Source organism: Scyliorhinus torazame, chromosome 5 (genome assembly GCF_047496885.1).
Source record: "Scyliorhinus torazame isolate Kashiwa2021f chromosome 5, sScyTor2.1, whole genome shotgun sequence".
Classification (NCBI taxonomy): domain Eukaryota; kingdom Metazoa; phylum Chordata; class Chondrichthyes; order Carcharhiniformes; family Scyliorhinidae; genus Scyliorhinus; species Scyliorhinus torazame.
Window position 1 is genome coordinate 112,592,482 of NC_092711.1, and position 20,544 is coordinate 112,613,025.

Below are 20,544 nucleotides of genomic sequence, written 5' to 3' on the forward strand. Positions count from 1 at the left end.
CAGTCCATAAGAGGGTCATTTAGGAGTCTGGTGACAGTGGGGAAGAAGCTGTTTTTGAGTCTGTTTGTGCGTGTTCTCAGACTTCTGTATCTCCTGCCCGATGGAAGAAGTTGGAAGAGTGAGTAAGCCGGGTGGGAGGGATCTTTGATTATACTGCCCGCTTTCCCCAGGCAACGGGAGGTGTAGATGGAGTCAATGGATGGGAGGCAGGTACGTGTGATGGACTGGGCGGTGTTCACGACTCTCTGAAGTTTCTTGCGGTCCTGGGCTGAGCAGTTGCCATACCAGGCTGTGATGCAAAATGATAGGATGCTTCCTATGGTGCATCTGTAAAAGTTGGTAAGAGTCAATGTGGACATGCCAAATTTCCTTAGTTTCCTGAGGAAGTATAGGCGCTGTTGTGCTTTCTTGGTGGTAGCGTCGACATGGGTGGACCAGGACAGATTTTTGGAGATGTGGAATTTGAAACTGCTAACCATCTCCACCTCGGCCCCGTTGATGCTGACAGGGGTGTGTACAGTACTTTGCTTCCTGAAGTCAATTACCAGCTCTTTAGTTTCGCTGGCATTGAGGGAGAGATTGTTGTCACTACACCACTCCACTAGGTTCTCTATCTCCCTCCTGTATTCAGACTCATCGTTATTCGAGATCCGGCCCACTATGGTCATATCGTCAGCAAACTTGTAGATGGAGTTGGAACCAAGTTTTGCCACGCAGTCGTGTGTGTACAGGGAGTAGAGTAGGGGGCTAAGTACGCAGCCTTGCGGGGCGCCGGTGTTGTGGACTATTGTGGAGGAGGTGTTGTTGTTCATTCTTACTGATTATGGTCTGTTAGTCAGAAAATCGAGGATCCAGTTGCAGAGTGGGGAGCCAAGTCCTAGGTTTTGGAGCTTTGATATGAGCTTGGCTGGGATTATGGTGTTGAAGGCGGAGCTGCAGTCAATAAATAGGAGTCTAATGTAGGATTCCTTGTTTTCGAGATGCTCTAGGGATGAGTGTAGGGCCAGGGAAATGGTGTCTGATGTGGACCGGTTGGAGGTGGGGATGTTAAGAGACCAGCAGAAAACGCTCCTGGAGAAGGTGGAGGACCTAGAGAATAGATCCCGCTGGCAGAGCTTGAGGATCGTTGGGCTCCCGGAGGGATCTGAAGGAGCGGGCGCTGGGGCATATATAGCGGCCATGTTCGAGAAGCTGCTGGGGGATGGGCATTCCCACGACCCTTGGAGGTGGACAGGGTTCACAGAGCGCTTGCGAGGAAGCCGCGAATGGGAGACCCCCCTGAGGGCAATGGTGGTGAGATTCCACAGATATCTGAATAAGGAGCACGTTTTACAGTGGGCCAAGCAGGCATGGTGCTGCAAATGGGACAACAGTATCCTGCGGATCTATCAAGACCTGAGTGCGGAGGTAGCCAGGAGAAGAGAGAGGTTTAACCAGATCAGGAGAAGAGAGGTGTTTAACCAGATCAGGCGACCCTTTTCAAGAAAAAGGTGAAGTTCGGACTGTTGTTCCTGGCCAGCCTCTGGGTCACATACGAGGAACAACATTTCTATTTCGAGTCGCCTGAGGAAGCGCTGGACTTTGCAAAAAGGAAAGGACTGGTGTTGGACTGAGAACTTTGAATCTTGCTGTTGCGTTTATGTTTTTCAAAAGAAGTTTCTTGTTTCTCGCTTTTTTGGTCATTATTTGTAATGCCTGCTGTATGGATCTGTGGTCAGCTGCAGAGCTGAGTGACGTAAAGTTTGCATTTGCACTGTTGGGGATGGAGGTGTGTTTGTACAGATGCTGGATCTTTTGCTTGATCTTATGTTCTGTTGGAGTCCAACCTGGGTTTTTTTAAATCTCTGTTGTACAATTGTGTTGGGATTGCCTTCCAGTTGAATATGTATGTATGAGCAGAGGGGGGGGACGGGGGGGGGGACCAATAGGTGGGTGATTGTCTGGCACCAGGGGCGAGAGCCACCAAGCTAGCTGGGCGGACTAGCTTATGGAAGCGTAGTTGGGGGGGGGGGGGGTGAACAGATGTTAGGCTTATCAAAGGGGTTGATTTATTTTGTGCTGTTACTGGGGGGGAGGGGGAAAAAATGTTCTGCTGATGAGGGAGGGACTGTTACTGAGGGACAGAGAGGGGGTCAGGGGCTGAGGCTGCCTGGGGTCGGGCCGGTGGATGTGTGGGGCGCGGGTTGGCGACTGGTCCAAGAGAATGGATGGCTGATCGGCGAAGGGGGTCGATGAGCCCACCAACTAGACTGACTACCTGGAATGTAAGAGGGCTCAATGGGCCGGTCAAGAGAGCACGCGAGGTCCCAGGTTCGATCCCGGCCGTGGGTCACTGTCCGTGTGGAGTTTGCACATTCTCCCCGTGTTTGTGTGGGTTTCGCCCCACAACCCAAAGATGTGCAGGTTAGGTGGATTGGCCACGCTAAATTGCCCCTTAATTGGAAAAAATTAATTGGGTACTCTAAATTTATTTTTAAAAAGGGGCACGCGTGTTCGTGCATATGAGAGGACTGAAGGCAGGCGTGGTAATGCTGCAGGAGACACACCTTAGAGTAGCTGACCAGATTAGGTTAAGGAAACGTTGGGCCGGACAGGTTTTTCACTCGGGGCTGTTCTCAAAGACCAATTGAGTGGTGTTTGAGGCGGGAAGAATAGTTTCAGATGGGGGAGGCCAGTACTGGGACGATGTGGAGTTTATAAAGAGGATGCTGAGGAAGATACCGGACCTGGATTCGCATAAGCTGGTCATGGGAGGGGACTTCAGTACAGTTATTGACCCTGGTTTAGACCGGTCAAGCTCAAAAACAGGCAGGGTGCCAGCAATGGCTAAGGAGCTACAAGTGTTCATGGAGAAGATGGCGCGCGCGGGGGGGGGGGGGGGGGGGGGGGGGGGGTTGGACCCATGGAGATTTGGGCAGCCAAGAGTAAAGGAGTTCTCCTTCTACTCATACGTGCATAAGGTGTACTCCCAGATCGATTTCCTCATTCTGAGCAGGGCTTTACTGACGGGGGTGGTAGACACAGGGTGCTCGGCGATTACAATCTCAGTCCATGCCCCGCACTGGGTTGACCTACAGGTTAGTAAAGACAGTAACCAGCGCCCACACTGGAGGTTAGACATGGGGCTCTTAGCGGACGAGGTGTGTGGGCGGTTGAGGAAATGTATTCAGAATTACCTGGAGGTCAATGACATGGGGGAAATTTCAGCAGCGGTGGTCTGGGAGTCATTGAAGGCGGTGGTTAGAGGGGAGCTGATCTCGATACGGGCCCACAGGGAGAAAGTAGACAGGACAGAGACGGACCGACTATAAAGGAGATACTACAGGTCGACAGGAGGTATGCGGAGACCCCAGAGGCAGGGCTTCTAAGGGAACGGCAGAGGCTACAGGCAGAGTTGGCTTGCTAACCACAGGGAGGGCGGTGGAGCAGCTGAGAAAGGTGAGGGGGGGCGATCTATGAGCACGGAGAGGACAGCAGAATGCTTGCACAGCAGCTTAGGAGGAAGGTAGCCAGGGAGATAGGGAAAGTAAAGGATTGGGCCTAAACCTGGTGGGAGATTCAGCAGGGTTGAACAAGGCGTTTAAGGATTTTTATCGTAGGCTGCACGGGTCGGGACCCCCACCGGGGCCAGAGGGGATGAGGCATTTCCTAGGGGGCTGAATTTCCCGAAGGTGGACGGGGAGCTGGTAGAAGGGCTGGGGGCTTCGATCGAAGAGATAGGGTCTGAAGGCCATGCAGACGGGTTCCCAGCGGAGTTCATGAAAAAGTTGTCTGGGATTTTGGGGCCGCTGTTGGTGAGGACATTCAATGAGGCAAGGGAGGGAGGGGTGCTTCCCCCGACGATGTCACAGGCCACGATCTCACTGATTCTGAAGTGGGATAAGGATCCAGAGCTGTGTGGGTCATACAGGCCGATATCCCTGTTGAATGTGGACGCCAAACTGCTGGCCAAAATTTTCTCCTCTAGGATTGAAGATTGTGTTCCGGGGTTTGTTAAGGGAAGGCACCACGGCACCACTTGGGGCAGCACGGTAGCCTTGTGGATAGCACAATTGCTTCACAGCTCCAGGGTCCCAGGTTCGATTCCAGCTTGGGTCACTGTCTGTGCGGAGTCTGCACATCCTCCCCGTGTGTGCGTGGGTTTCCTCCGGGTGCTCCGGTTTCCTCCCACAGTCCAAAGGTGTGCAGGTTAGGTGGATTGGCCATGATAAATTGCCCTTAGTGTCCAAAATTGCCCTTCGTGTTGGATGGGGTTACTAGGTTATGGGGATCGGGTGGCGGTGTTGACCTTGGGTAGGGTGCTCTTTCCAAGAGCCGGTGCAGACACGATGGGCCGAATGGCCTCCTTCTGCACTGTAAATTCTAGGATAATCTATGAAGGCAATTGGTGTCCAATGTAAGAAGGTTGCTAATTGCGATTGTGATGCCCCCAGAAGGTAGGGAGGTGGAGGTAGTGGTCGCAATGGATGCAGAAAAAACTTTTGATCGAGTAGAATGGGAATATTGTGGGAGGTGCTGGGACGGTTCGGATATGGACGGGGCATTATTGACTGGGTCAGGTTTCCATTTCAGGCTCCTGTGGCGAGCGTACGGACGAATAGGACGACATCGGACTATTTTAGGCTACACCGGGAGACGAGGCAGGGGTGTCCCCTCTCCCCACTGTTATTCGCGCCAGCTATAGAGCCGCTGGCAATTGCGCTGAGAGCCTCAAGGGGCTGGAAGGGGTTGATCCGGGGGGGGGGGGGGGGGGGGGGGGGAGTGGAACACAGAGTCTCACTTTATGCAGACGACCTGCTTCTCTATGTGTCAGACCCAGTGGGGGTTATGGAAGAAATCATGAGGATTCTAGGGGAATTTGGCCGGTTCTCAAGGTACAAACTAAATATGGGGAAAAGCGAGATGTTTGCGATCCAGGCAAGGGGACAGGAGAGGCGATTGGGGAAGTTTTAGGTATCTAGGCATCCAAGTGGCGCGGGAATGGGAACAGTTACACAAACTTAATCTCGCCCGTCTGGTGTACCAAACAAAGGACGGTTTTCGGAGGTGGGACGTGCTCCCGCTGTCACTAGCTGGGAGGGTACAGACGGTGAAGATGACGGTCCTTCCGAGATTCCTGTTTGTGTTCCAGTGTCTCCCCATCTTTATTCCGCGCTCCTTCTACAAACGGGTTAACAAAGTTACCACCGGCTTTGTATGGGGCTGGTTTAGCACACTGGGCTAAATCACTGGCTTTTAAAGCAAACCAAGGCAGGCTAGCAGCACGGTTCAATTCCCATACCAGCCTCCCCGAACGGGCGCCGGAATGTGGCAACTAGGGGTTTTTCACAGTAACTTCATTTGAAGCCGCCTTGTGACACTAAGCAATTTTCATTTCATTTCGTATGGGCGGGCAAGACACCGTGAGTAAAAAAGGGGATGATTGAGCGGAGCCGGGGAGGGCAGGTGCTGCCAAACTTCAGGAACTATTATTGGGCGGCGAATATAGCCATGATCAGGAGGTGGGTGGTGGTGGGGGAGGGTCGGCATGGCGCGTATGGAGGCACCAGTTTGGGGGCACTGATAACGCACCTCTGCCGCTCCCGCCGGCACGGCACTCCACCAGCCCTGTGGTGGTGGCAGCCCTGAGAGTCTGGGCACAGTGGAGGAGGCATGTGGGAGCGGAGGGTGCATCGGGTCTGGGCCCCAATCTGTAATAACCGCCGGTTTGCCTCGGGAAAGATGGACCTGGGGTTTCGGAGATGGCTGAGAGCAGGAATTGAGATGATGGGGGATATGTTTACAGAGGGGAACTTTCCTAGCTTGAGGGAGCTGGAGGAGAAATTTGGATTGGCGAGGGGAAACAAATAAAGGTATCTGCAGGTGCGGGACTTCCTGCCTAGGCAGGTCTCAACCTTCCCGCTCCTACCACCAAAGGGGATTCAGGACAAGGTAGTTTCCAGAGTGAGGGTGGGAGAAGTGAAGGTCTCCAACATCTATAAGGAGCTCATGGGGGTCAGAGAACATGCAGACCGAGGAGCTGAAGCGCAAATGGGAGGAGGAGTTAGGAGGAGAGATAGAGGATGGTCTCTGGGCGGATGTATTGAGTAGAGTCAATGCGACCACAACATGTGCCAGGCTCAGCCTGAGACAGTACAAGGTCGTTCACCGTGCTCAAATGACAGTGGCCCGAATGAGCAAGTTCTTTGGTGTAGAAGACAGGTGTGCAAGGTGTGCGGGGGGTGGGGGCAGCGAACCATGTCCATATGTTCTGGACATGCCCAAAGCTCAGGGGATTCTGGCAGGAGTTTGCAGACGTCATGTCCAAAGCATTGAAAACAAGGATGGTGATGGGTCCAGAGGTGACGATTTTAGGGGTGTCGGAAGATCCGGGAATCCAGGAGGAGAAAGAGGCAGATGTTCTGGCCTTTGCTTACCTGGTAGCCCGGAGACGGATACTATTAGCTTGGAGGGACTCAAAGCCCCCGAAATTGGAGACCTGGCTATCGGACATGGCGAGCTTTCTCTGTCTGGAGAAAATCAAGTTTGCCTTGAGAGGGTCACTGTTAGGGTTCGCCCGGAGGTGGCAACCGTTCATTGACTTCTTTGCAGAAAATTAATCGTCAGCAGAAGGGGAAGTGGGGGGAGGGGGGGGGAAAAAGAGTTAGTTTAGTTTAGAGTAGGGGGTTAATACAGGTGGGACCTGCAAGGGGGTAACAGACTTTATTTTGCACTATGTTTATAGACTTATGTATATTGTTTATTTTGGCGTTGTTGTAAAACCAAAAAATACCTCAATAAAATGTTTATTAAATAAAAAGTCTAAATCATTCATATATAACACACAAAGCATGGAATCTTGTCCTGAACAATCCAGAAATCCACTGGAAAGTCTTCCAGTCATTCCCCTTTGCTTCCTGCTGCTCCAGCTGATGACATTTCCAGCGTAATGGAAGTCCCCTGGTTTTCCCACATGGAACTGGATGTGCATTAGTTATTTCATCATTAACTGACTTAAGTAAATAAACATAAGATTCAAACAAATAGGGCCGTACAGTAACGCAGCAGTTAGCACTGCGGCCTCACGGCGTTGAAGTCCCAGGTTCGATCCCGGCTCTGGGTCACTCTCCGTGTGAAGTTTGCACATTCTCCCCGTGTTTGCGTGCGTTTCGTCCCCACACCCAAAGATGCGCAGGCTAGGTGGATTGGCCACGCTAAACTGTTCCTGAATTGGAAAAAATAAATTGGGTACTCTAAATTTATATCAAAAAAGAATAAAACAAATAAAGATTCATCATGTCCTCACCAATCAGTTTTTTCCATTATCCTGAAGTAACCTTATTTTTATAGGGAGTTAAGTGAAGTGTGTTCCTAACCCCTCGTTATCTAAATTTCCATTCACCATTTTTCTGTCCACCTGACCCAGTCCATGGCTTTCTCCCTCATCGTCTAAAACACATCAGCAACTTTTGTATAATCTTGGTGCATACATTTAAGTCTAAATCATTGATATATACCGGAAAACTGTAGAGCCCCACTGGAAACAGATGTCCAGGCATCATTCCGTCCTGAATGTGACTAACAGCAGCAACAACAGCTGAATCCGAACCCTGCTGTTGCCCAGTGAACTTGCTGATGTCTGTGCAGGTTGTTTGACTGAGTGAATCTCCTCCCACACACGGAGCAGTTAAACAGCCTCTCCCCAGTACCGCTCCCACGTGTGGGCCACACGGTAGCACAGTGGTCCGCACTGTTGCTTCACAGCTCCAGGTTCCCAGGTTTGATTCCCGGCTTGGGTCACTGTCTGCGCATTGCCCCAGTGTCTGCGTGGGTTTCCTCCGGGTGCTCCGGTTTCCCCCCACTGTCCAAAGATATATGGATTTGCCATGCTAAATTGCCCTTGAAGTTTCCAAAAAGGTGAGGTAGGGTTATGGGTTAGGTTGGAGGTATGGGCTTAAGTCGGGTGCTCTTTCCAAGGGCTGGTGCACTCGATGGGCCGAATGGCCTCCTTCTGCACTGTAAATTCTATGATTCTGTTTCAGTGTGAACTCGCTGGTGTTTCAGCAGATTCGGTTTACTTTTAAATCTTTTTTTCGTCGGAACATTTAAAAGATTTCTGATCAGTGTGAACAAGTTGGTGTCTATTCAGGTTGGATGACTGAGTGAATTTCTTGTCACACACGGGGCAAGTGTACGGTCTCTGCCCAGTGTGAACTCGCTGGTGTTGCAGAAGGTTGGATGAACATTTGAATCCCTGCCAACACATGGAGCACATGAATGGCCTCTCCCCAGTGTGAGTGCGTTGATGTAACAGTAAATCCTTTCTGCTTTTAAAGTTCTTCTCACAGTCAGCACATTTAAAAGGTCTCTGATCAGTATGAACAAGTTGGTGTCTCAGGAGGATTGATGACTGAGTGAATCCCTTGCCACACACGGAGCAGGTGAATGGCCTCTCCCCAGAGTGAGTGCGTTGGTGCAACAGTAAATTATTTCTGCTTTTAAAGCTCTTCTCACAGTCAGCACATTTAAACGGTCTCTGGTCAGTATGAACATGCTGGTGTGCGATGAGGTTGGATGATTTAGAAAATCCCTTCCGACACACGGAGCAGGTGAATGGTCTTTCCCCAGTGTGAATACGTCGGTGAGTTTCCAATTCAGATGGGTAATTGAATCCCATCCCACAGTCCCCACATTTCCACGGTTTCTCCATGGTTATTGATAGGTTATCTGGTGTAGGTGGGATGAAGATTTGAGGTCACTATCAGATCAGCCATGATGTTATTAAATGGTGGAACGTGGTCACGGGGCTGAATGTCCTATTGCTGCTTCTTGATTCCTCTGGCTCGAATTTCCTTATGTTTCTCCAACTTGGATCATCAGTTGAAGCCAGAGTACAGTTTCTCCTTGATGTAAATGGTGCAATTTAATTTCATGCTGTGTGAATGGTTAAAGCTCAGTTCCAGCTAACTGTGGAAAATTACTTCGATGTCTGTGTCTCGGTGCTTTCCCAATCACAGTGATTTTTGACATTTTTTCCGAAAGACAAAACAGACAAACATTTCTCCTTCCACGTTGAAAGGGCGGTCCTGATGAGTCAAGTGACTGTCAGATCTCAACATGATGTTTGCATCTGCAAATATTCTGTAAAATGAAATTACATTGAATTACTGTGAATATATAAGACACAAACAGTCCATTCTGTCACAGATTCTATCAATACTCGGCACACATCTTCGGTTCCATTTTCTCTCATGTGCTTGTCCAGTTTCCTTTTGGAAACATCTCAGCACTTTCCTCAGCTCATTTCCATGGTAATGTGTTGCACATTCTAAACCTGTGATAAATAAATGTGTCCGTATTGCCCTCTTGGATTTATTCGTAACTATCTTGTATTTCTGACTTGTTGTTTATTGATGGTTCCTGATTTTGGACTCTCTCACATCGCCCCTCTCCAAACTATTGATAATTTAAAAGATTTATAGAAGGTCACTGCTTAATTTGTTGTTGTCGCTACAAAAAGGTCCCACTCTATTTAATCTTTCCTGAGAGCTGTAATCTCTCATGTTTCAAAAGCCATCACTGTCAGTCCAGGATAGAAATTCTGAACAGGCAATTCTAGTTTCTCTGGAACGTTTTTTCCTTTCTTGTTCCCCCAAAGCTGTCAATCCCAGTCCCACGCACTCTCCCTCCTCCCTGGGCTGAAATCCAAACCCATCTCACCATCTGCACCATTTCTTTCCTCCACTCCCAGTTTTCTCCCTCCCTCTCCTCTGCCTGGGTTCAGTTCTCCAGCTCCTGTCTGCAGACTGACAATAAAACCAATGGGTCCTATTGGGGGGTTGGGGCCTCCAGCGGGTGTTTGTGAATCACCCATTGAATGGGGACTGATTAACGGCAGGTTCGGACCAATAGGAAGAGGGGGGGGGAACCTCCAACCAATCAGAGTGAATGAGAGGCGGAACAAAGCCGGGGCTCTCGCTCCCTCCGCATGCGCCCTGCCGCACAACAGCCGGGCCTGTCTCGGGGAAAAGCCTGAGCAGTGTTCGCCGGTTCAGCTGCTGTATCCGAGCTTCGTATTCGGGGTTGGGGCCCACACGGAGTGTTTATGAAGCTTCCCGACCCATCCGCCGCCTCCATCCCTCCCTCATGACTCACTCGGCTGAATTTGACCTGATGAGGGTTTCCACCCGACCGCCTGAATCATCCTCTGTACTGCGCATGCTCCAACTCACGATGGCGATTGGGGACAGCCCGCCCCTTATTCATTCCGATTGGTTGGAGGAGCAGCTACTCCGCTTGGTCCTCCACTCCCCCTATTGGTCCAGAGCAGCCGTCAATCATTAACCGGTCATTGGGAGCTGGAGCAAGCGCAGTGCCAATGCTGGACTCGACCAGGAGGTTTCACTGAAAGAGGTGAGTTTTAAAGAGAGTCTTAAAGGACGAAAGGGAGCTAGAGAGAGGGAATTCAGTGCTTGGGGCCGAGGGAACTTAAAACCATGGCGGACTAATTATAATCGGGGGTGTACAAGAGTCCAGAATAGAGCTGTACAGATATCTCCGGGGGGGGGGGGGGGGGGAATCGACAGGTTCGATTCCGGCTTGGGTCACTGTCTGTGCGGAGTCTGCACATCCTCCCCGTGTGTGCGTGGGTTTCCTCCGGGTGCTCCGGTTTCCTCCCACAGTCCAAAGATGTGCAGGTTAGGTGGATTGGCCGTGATAAATTGCCCTTAGTGTCCAATATTGCCCTTAGTGTTGGGTGGGGTTGCTGGATTGTGGGGATAGGGTGGAGGTGTTGACCTTGGGTAGGGTGCTCTTTCCAGGAGCCGGTGCAGACTCGATGGGCCGAATGGCCTCCTTCTGCACTGTAAATTCTATGATAATCTATGAGAATGTGAGAGAGCAGCCAGGTGTGTAGTGGAATAGTTGAAGCAGGAGGTGAGGATGACATGACCAAGGTTTAGCACCAGACGCACAGACATAGGAGAGAAGCCGGATAATGTAACGCAAGTGGAAACAGTCTTGGTGATGGCACAGATATGAGGTCAGAAGCTCATATTGGGATCAAATATGAAACCAAGGTTGCAAAGAGACGAGGTAAGTCTGAAACTGTTGCCAGGGAGAGGTCAGTATGTCAGGATTGGAGCAGGGACCGAACAGTGGATTCAGTCTTCTATTTGATTGAAGTTATTTAGTCAGCAGGAAGAGAACCAGAATGAGCCCTGAGTCTGATGTCCAGTATAAATTAGTTCGAGAGGGAGAGGAAGAACGAAGGAAACCGGGAAGATTTGGAGAAACGACCATCGTGATTGCTCATCAAATCTGTCAGTTCTGGACACAAGGTTCACATATGTTATTCTGCGTGCTCAGTCAGGGTGATTCAGATTAATGTCTGTCACAAGTCATGGATGAAGTGACTTATAAAGCATATTCTTACCTCTAATTATATAACTTTGGAAAGATACGGAAATAATGATCTAATACTTCATTTAGATTTCAGCCCGGGGAGAGGGTGTGTGGGAGGGGGATTTGCAGCTTTGGGGAAAGAGGGGAAAGAAAGAAAAGAAAGGTTCCCCAGCAACTGGAATTGTCTGTTCTGAATTTCTATCTTGTACTGATCGTGTGACCTTTGTAAACTCCTTTTCCAGGGCATTAGGAGAGGATTTTCAGACAGGAAACACAAACCAAATATCACATTACGATCTGACAGTGTCACTCAATTGATCTGGACCTGAATATCCTCAGACTATGAATGTGGAATGAAAAATGTTTGCTCTGTCTGTGGGAAAATATTTCAAACATCAGTGTGACTGGAAAAGCACAGAGACACACACAACACACACCCGAGTGAGAGTGTTCCAGTGAACTGACTGGAAAGAGCTTTAACCAGTTACAGCCTGAAAAAACATCACACCATTCACAGCGGGAAGAAGCAGAATATACTGTGCAGCAGCCCATTCGGCCCATCGAGGCTGCACCGACCCACTTAAGCCCTCACTTCCACCCTATCCCCGTAACCCAATAACCCCTCCTAAACCTTTTGGTCACCTAAGGGTAACTTATCATGGCCAGTCCACCTAACCTGCACATCTTTGGACTGTGGGAGGAAACCGGAGCGCCCAGAGGAAACCCACGCGGAAAGGGGGAGAACGTACAGACTCCGCACAGACAGTGACCCAGCGGGGAATCTAATCTGAGACCCTGGCGTTGTGAAGCCACAGTGCTATCTACTTGTGCTTCCATGTGTTCTGTGTGAGGACGAAACTTCACTTGATTGTGTAAAGAGAGGCACAAAGACAATGACTCCATGGAGATACCATAGAAACGTGGAGATTGTGGAAGCTGGATGTTCAGCAGTTTAGTGAGAATCGGGTCAAAGGAGCAAAGGGTAAGTCTCACAGACAAGATGATCTCTGAGAGGGCATGATGGCAGATAACAGAAAAAGAGGGGAAAGATGTGAGTTCAGAACTTGGAAAAGAAACGACTTTCGAGGCAGATTTACTGAGTGGTTTAGTGGAGGACCAGCAGAATCAGCTGATCGGATTGTTTCAATTGATGGGATTTTCCAGCCCTTCCTGCTGGCTGGACCTTCCAGACCTGCCAGAGGCCACCCCCTCGCGGCGGTTCCCACGGCGGGATGGGTGAACCACACAAATAGACCATAGACTTTGACAGGACCAGAATATCCCGCCGGCAGCCAAGGCGAGTTTCCTCCCCCACCGGAAAGCAAGTCACGGGAGAACCGGAAAACCCTTTGAGTGACAAAGAAGCTCCATGAGCTCCTCACATTTGTTGGGGGTGAGGATGGAGGAGACAGGGGAGGGAGAACAAAGGTTCGAGATATTAAAAAGACAACACACCGTATTTAACACTAGGCTGGTTTTATTAGAATTTTATGCAGAATATTAATTCCTATAACTGGGCTGGTGTTTATTATCAACAGGAGAGACTCCAATGAATCATCTTCAGTCCTTCATGTGATTTAAATTTTTATTTTTTATTTTTTTTAAAAAGAGTACCCAATTCTACTTTTGTTTCCAATTAAGGGGCAACTTAGTGTGGCCAATCCACCTACCCTCCACATCTTTGGGTTGTGGGCGTGAGGTCCACGCAGACTCGAGGAGAATGTGCAAACCCACACGGGGCCAGGATCGAACCCGGGTCCTCAGCACCATGAGGCAGCAGTGCTAATCACTGCGCCACTATGCCACCCAAAATCCAATCACTGTAATCACTGTGACCTCGCCTGTGTCTCAACAGATTGGATGACTGAGTGAATCCCTTCCCACACTTGGAGCAGGAGAACGGCTTCTCCCCTGTGTGTATGGGTTGATGTGCCAGCCAGCAGGTTGGATGAATGATTCAATCCCTTCCCACCCTCCGATCAGGTGAGTGGCCTCTCCCCAGTGTGAATTCTCTGGTGTTGGGTGAATTGAGCTAATTTCCTGAACCCAGTCCCACAGTGGGAGCATCTGAACGGTCTCTCCTCCATGTGAACACGTTGATGGGTCTCCAGTACTTTTAGATCACTTTCCGCAGTCCAAGCATTTAAATGATCTCGTCACTCGTCAGAGTGAACCCATTGATGGGATGTCAGTTCCGCAGAACTTTTAAAGCACTTCTCACAGATCAGGCATTTAAAAGGTCTCTCCTCAGTGTGAACCCGTTGGTGTTTCAGCAGGTGGGATGACTTGAGTGAATCCTTTCCCACACACAGAGCAGGTAAATGGTTTCTCCCCAGTGTGAACTCGCTGATGTGCCATCAAGTGGGATAACCGAGTGAATCTCTTCCCACACACAGAGCAAGTGAACGGCCTCTTACCTGTGTGACCACTTTGGTGTCCTAACAGATTGGACAACAGAGTGAATCTTCTCCCACACTGTGAGCGGCCTCTCCCCATTGTAAACTCTCTGATGTCTCAGCAGGCTGGATGACTGAGTAAATCCCTTCCCACACTGAGGGCAGGTGAATGATCTCTCCCCGGTGTGACTGCGTCGATTGATTTCCAGGTCAAATGGGCAACTAAATGCCTTCCCACAGTCCTAACATTTCCATGGATTATCCCCAGTGTGTCTACGCTTGTGTCTCGAAAGGCCCAAAGATCGACTGACGACTCGACCACACACACAACACATATATGGTTTCTCCTCGCTGTGACAAGTGCTTTTTCCTTCCATGTTCAAAATCTGATGATATTCAAGTTATGATATACTGTATGACTCTGTCAGATCCTTCTGTCATGTTTGGTTTGTGTTTCCCAACTGCAAACCCTGTGAAATTGATTTAAAACGGTAACAAAGTGAGTGAAAGAGAACCCACAAACACACAAAGGCAGGTTGTGAAATTAAGCTGAATGATTTTGCTAATTTGTGAGGCCAGCACTGGGGAAAAGTGACCATGAAAATTGCTGGATTGTCATTAAAAACCCAATTGGTGCCAGGGTCCAGGATGTCTCCGAATGGGTAGAGGGCATCCTGAAGGGGGAGGGCAAACAGGCAGAGGTCGTTGTACATATTGGTACTAACGACATAGGCAGGAAGGGGCATGAGGTCCTGCAGCAGGAGTTCAGGGAGCTAGGCAGAAAGTTAAAAGACAGGACCTCTAGGGTTGTAATCTCGGGATTACTCCCTGTGCCACGTGCCAGTGAGGCTAGAAATAGGAAGATAGAGCAGCTAAACACGTGGCTTAACAGCTTGTGGAGGAGGGAGGGTTTCCGTTATCTGGACCACTGGGAGCTCTTCCGGGACAGGTGTGACCTATATAAGGACGGGTTGCATCTAAACTGGAGAGGCATAAATATCCTGGCCGCGAGGTTTGCTAGTGTCACACGGGAGGGTTTAAACTAGTATGGCAGGGGGGTGGGCATGGGAGCAATAGGTCAGAAGGTGAGAGCATTGAGGGAGAACTAGGGAATAGGGACAGTGTGGCTCTGAGGCAGAGCAGACAGGGAGAAGTTGCTGAACACAGCGGGTCTGGTGGCCTGAAGTGCATATGTTTTAATGCAAGAGTATTACGGGTAAGGCAGATGAACTTAGAGCTTGGATTAGTACTTGGAACTATGATGCTGTTGCCATTACAGAGACCTGGTTGAGGGAAGGACAGGATTGGCAGCTAAACGTTCCAGGATTTAGATGTTTCAGGTGGGATAGAGGGAGATGTAAAAGGGGTGGCGGAGTTGCGCTACTGGTTAGGGAGAATATCACAGCTGTACTACGGGAGGACACCTCAGAGGGCAGTGAGGCTATATGGGTAGAGATCAGGAATAAGAAGGGTGCAGTCACAATGTTGGGGGTTTACTACAGGCCTCCCAACAGCCAGCGGGAGATAGGTAGACAGATTTTGGAAAAGAGTAAAAACAACAGGGTTGTGGTGATGGGAGACTTCAACTTCCCCAATATTGACTGGGACTCACTTAGTGCCAGGGGCTTAGAGGGGGCAGAGTTTGTAAGGAGCATCCAGGAGGGCTTCTTAAAACAATATGTAGACACTCCAACTAGGGAAGGGGCGGTACTGGACCTGGTATTGGGGAATGAGCCCGGCGAGGTGGTAGAAGGTTCAGTAGGGAAGCATTTCGTGAACAGTGACCACAATTCAGTAAGTTTTAAAGTGCTGGTGGACAAGGATAAGAGTGGTCCTAGGATGAATGTGCTAAATTGGGGGAAGGCTAATTATAACAATATTAGGTGCGAACTGAAGAACCTAGATTGGGAGCGGATGTTTGAGGGCAAATCAACATCTGACATGTGGGAGGCTTTCAAGTGTCAGTTGAAAGGAATTCAGGACCGGCATGTTCCTGTGGGGAAGAAGGGTAAATATGGCAATTTTCGGGAACCTTGGATAACGAGAGATATTGTAGGCCTCGTCAAAAAGAAAAAGGAGGCATTTGTCAGGGCTAAAAGGCTGGGAACAGACGAAGCCTGTGTGGAATATAAGGAAAGCAGGAAGGAACTTAAGCAAGGAGTCAGGAGGGTTAGAAGGGGTCACGATAAGTCATTGGCAAATAGGGTTAAGGAAAATCCCAAGGCTTTTTACACGTACATAAAAAGCCAGAGGGTAGCCAGGGAAAGTGTTGGCCCACTGAAGGATAGGCAAGGGAATATATGTGTGGAGCCAGAGGAAATGGGCGAGGTACTAAATGAATACTTTGCATCAGTATTCACCAAAGAGAAGAAATTGGTAGATGTTGAGTCTGGAGAAGGGTGTGTAGATAGCCTGGGTCACATTGAGATCCAAAAAGACGAGGTGTTGGGCGTCTTAAAAAATATTAAGGTAAATAAGTCCCCAGGGCCTGATGGGATCTATCCCAGAATACTGAAGGAGGCTGGAGAGGAAATTGCTGAGGCCTTGACAGAAATCTTTGGATCCTCACTGTCTTCAGGTGATGTCCCGGAGGACTGGAGAATAGCCAATGTTGTTCCTCTGTTTAAGAAGGGTAGCAAGGATAATCCAGGGAACTACAGGCCGGTGAGCCTTACTTCAGTGGTAGGGAAATTACTGGAGAGAATTCTTCGAGACAGGATCTACTCCCATTTGGAAGCAAGTGGACGTATTAGTGAGAGGCAGCATGGTTTTGTGAAGGGGAGGTCGTGTCTCACTAACTTGATAGAGTTTTTAGAGGAGGTCACAAAGATGATTGATGCAGGTAGGGCAGTGGATGTTGTCTATATGGACTTCAGTAAGACCTTTGACAAGGTCTTTCATGGTAGACTAGTACAAAAGGTGAAGTCACACGGGATCAGGGGTGAGCTGGCAAGGTGGATACAGAACTGGCTAGGTCATAGAAGGCAGAGAGTAGCAATGGAAGGATGCTTTTCTAATTGGAGGGCTGTGACCAGTGGTGTTCCGCAGGGATCAGTGCTGGGACTTTTGCTGTTCGTAGTATATATAAATGATTTGGAGGAAAATGTAATTGGTCTGGTTAGTAAGTTTGCAGACGACACAAAAGTTGGTGGAATTGCGGATAGTGATGAGGACTGTCAGAGGATACAGCAGGATTTAGATTGTTTGGAGAGATGGCAGATGGAGTTTAATTCGGACAAATGTGAGGTAATGCATTTTGGAAGGTCTAATGCAGGTAGGGAATATACAGTGAATGGTAGAACCCTCAAGAGTATTGAAAGTCAGAGAGATCTAGGTGTACAGGTCCACAGGTCACTGACAGGGGCAACACAGGTGGAGAAGGTAGTCAAGAAGGCATACGGCATGCTTGCCTTCATTGGCCGGAGCATTGAGTATAAGAATTGGCAAGTCATGTTGCAGCTGTATAGAACCTTAGTTAGGCCACACTTGGAGTATCGTGTTTAATTCTGGTCGCCACACTACCAGAAGGATGTGGAGGCTTTCAAGAGGGTGCAGAAGAGATTTACCAGAATGTTGCCTGGTATGGAGGGCATTAGCTATGAGGAGCGGTTGAATAAACTCGATTTGTTCTCACTGGAACGACGGAGGTTGAGGGGCGACCTGATAGAGGTCTACAAAATTATGAGGGGCATAGACAGAGTGGATAGTAAGAGGCTTTTCCCCAGGGTAGAGGGGTCAATTACTAGGGGGCATAGGTTTAAGGTGAGAGGGGCAAGGTTTAGAGTAGATGTATGAGGCAAGTTTTTTTACACAGAGGGTAGTGGGTGCCTGGAACTCGCTACCGGAGGAGGTGGTGGAAGCAGGGACGATAGTGACATTTAAGGGGCATCTTGACAAATACATGAATAGGATGGGAATAGAGGGATACGGACCCAGGAAGTGTAGATGATTGTAGTTTAGTCGGGCAGCATGGTCGGCACGGGCTTGGAGGGCCTGTTCCTGTGCTGTACATTTCTTTGTTCTTTGTAATGTCCTTCAGGGAAGGTATCCTGCCTCCCAATCTCTAGGCCTACACAGACCTGGACCTCTACTTGAGGAGAGAACAAGATAGGGTGAGGAGAAGAGGAGTAGTGGGAGAGCTAAGGTTGTAGCTGCAGGGGGCACAGGTGGTGGGAGAATGAGAAGGATTTTACCTTTCTTAAACTCATCGAGAACTTTCACAGAATCTCCCACACCCTCAAACTCTCCCACCTAGAAGGAGCAGGATCACACGTAAACATGAAAGCCATCACCTCCAAGTATCCGTCCAAGTCACACACCATCCTGACTTGTCTGACATCCAGTGCTGGACAAACAGAAGTTTAATATATTGAAAAGACTGAAGCCATTGCCTTCAGTCCTTGCCAATCCCTAGCCACTGATTCCATTTCTCTCCATGGTAACTATCTGAGGCTCAAAATGATTGTTCATACCGTGGTACTATATTTCACCCCAAGGTGAGTTTGCAACTGCATGTCCTAAATGGCCCCTCTCTGTGATGCAATCATTCTATCATTGCACTGAAGGAAAGGGTCCGTTCTCTGCCACCAACACCTAACCCATACAGGCCGTTTCTTAATTGGCCCATCTCTGTTCCTCGATTAGTTTCGTATGAAACTCCTGAAAAAATATTGCAGTTGCTGGAAATGTGAACTAAGAAGAGAAAATGCTGGAAAAACACAGCAGGTTAGGCAGTATCTGCGGAGCGAGAAACAGAGTTAATGTTGAAGGGTGTGCAGAATTAATTACGTGGAATAGAAGTGGTACAGAATTTGTATGTTAATATAAACTCAGAATTGGAAGGGAAATGATATCTAGTGCAAAAAATGTAATTCCTGACCATGGGAAGATCAAGCTGGTAAATCAGCAGCACATTGATGGGCAGCAATGGAAACCTAATTTAGAAACAGTTGGCAGAAACACAGTTAAATACCAGTAAGAAGTCTTACAACACCAGGTTAAAGTCCAACAGGTTTGTTTCGAATCACTAGCTTTCGGAGCACTGCTCCTTCCTCAGGTGAATGAAGAGGTAGGTTCCAGAAACATTTATATAGGCAAAGTCAAAGATGTGAGACGATACAGCACCCACCAGGTAGGCGGTACATACTCGTGTGACTCAGCCAACATTGTCTACCTCATACGCTGCAGGAAAGGATGTCCCGAAGCGTGGTACATTGGCGAGACCATGCCGACGCTGCGACAATCGCCAGGCAGGAATGTTCCCTTCCAGTCGGGGAACACTTCAGCAGTCGAGGGCATTCAGCCTCTGATCTTCGGGAAAGCGTTCTCCAAGGCGGCCTTCAGGACGTGTGACGACGCAGAATCGCCGAGCAGAAACTTATAGCCAAGTTCCGCACACAGGAGTACGGCCTCAACCAGTCCTTGGATTCATGTCGCATTACATTCCCCACCATCTGGCCTGGGCTTGTGAAATCCTACCAACTGTCCTGGCTTGAGACAATTCACACCTCTCTCTGGCTCTGTAAATTTTAATTACCTGCAAATGCTCGTATTCAAAGTATCATCTTGCACCTTTGTCTGTATAAATGTTTCCAGAACCTACCTCTTCATTCACCTGAGGAAGGTGCTGCGCTCCAAAAGCTAGTGATTTGAAACAAACCTGTTTGACTTTAACCTGGTGTGCAAGACTTCTTACTGAGCTCACCCCAGTCCAATGCCGGCATCTCCACATCATAGTTAAATTCCAAAAAATGGTTGGAATAAATCTACTATTAGAGACAGAGGAAGTTAGACAATGGCAGAGAGGTGAATGGGAATCAAATAATCAAATAGGAAGCAGACTTAATGAGGTGAATGTCCTAATTGTAATTCTAATCTTACGTTTTTTGTTCACCGGCCGGCTGTGCATTCGCCCCACCGCACATTGTCCATCCCTAACTCAGGTCTGTTAGGTCGGAGCTGCTGTGTGCAGAGTGAGATGAAAATCAAGGCTCCGCGATTTTCTCTCCTGGTCACTGGGACCCTGAAGCCCCGCCCCTCTATCTGCAGAACAAGACAGTGCCGCATGCGCACTGCTCCTGCGGAAACATGATGTTTTTAAACCTGGGACTATTCTCAGGAAAAAAAGCCTCCGAGCTACAAACTCCGAACCTGCGAAGTCATATTTGAGCTTGAGGCCTACACCGGATGTTTATGAAGCCTCCCCACCCGGCTCCATTCCTCCCTCCCGCACTCACCCGCCTCTGAGCAAGGTGACACTGCGCATGTTCCGGAGAGTTCGGCACTGCGCCTGCGCACTGACCTCTCGCAGAGTGAATAGGGCACATTCATACCCGCAGGGAATGCTGGGTAACAGTAGCGCCATCGAAGTATCCAAACAGAAGGAATCTAATTTTGTCACGCAATTAAAATTAATTAATAAACTCAACAGATAAACTATTGCCAGTATCGGCGCAAATTAAGGGGTTATTCCTGGTGTGATCGAGTAGATGATTGATGTAGCATCCTCTCTGTTACAGGCAGTGGAGATTTGAAATGAAATGAAAATCGCTTATTGTCACAAGTAGGCTTCAATGAAGTTACTGTGAAAAGCCTCTAGTCGCCACATTCCGGCGGCTGTCCGGGGAGGCTGGTACAGGAATTGAACCGTGCTGCTAGCCTGCATGGTCTGCTGTAAAAGCCAGCGATTTAGCCCAGTGTGCTAAACCAGCCCCTTATCATAGAATTTACAGTGCAGAAGGCGGCCATTCGGCCCATCGAGTCTGCA

General features: G+C 49.0%; 1 protein-coding gene and 1 long non-coding RNA gene across 2 annotated transcripts in view; one reads left to right on the forward strand and one right to left on the reverse strand.

Moving 5' to 3' along the window:
- Nucleotides 1-6,769: 6,769 nt before the first annotated feature.
- Nucleotides 6,770-10,228, reverse strand: LOC140419461 (uncharacterized). Its single transcript, XR_011945799.1, has 2 exons — nt 10,135-10,228; nt 6,770-9,120 (listed from the first exon to the last, which is right to left on the reverse strand). It is a non-coding gene; the product is annotated as an uncharacterized lncRNA (long non-coding RNA).
- The window catches only part of LOC140419458 (uncharacterized), a 42,402-nt gene continuing 31,836 nt past the window's right edge, over nt 9,979-20,544 (forward strand). Inside the window, exon 1 of the mRNA XM_072503331.1 lies at nt 9,979-10,392. The gene's annotated coding sequence lies outside the window, so the exon portion shown is untranslated. The remainder of the gene's footprint in view (nt 10,393-20,544) is intronic.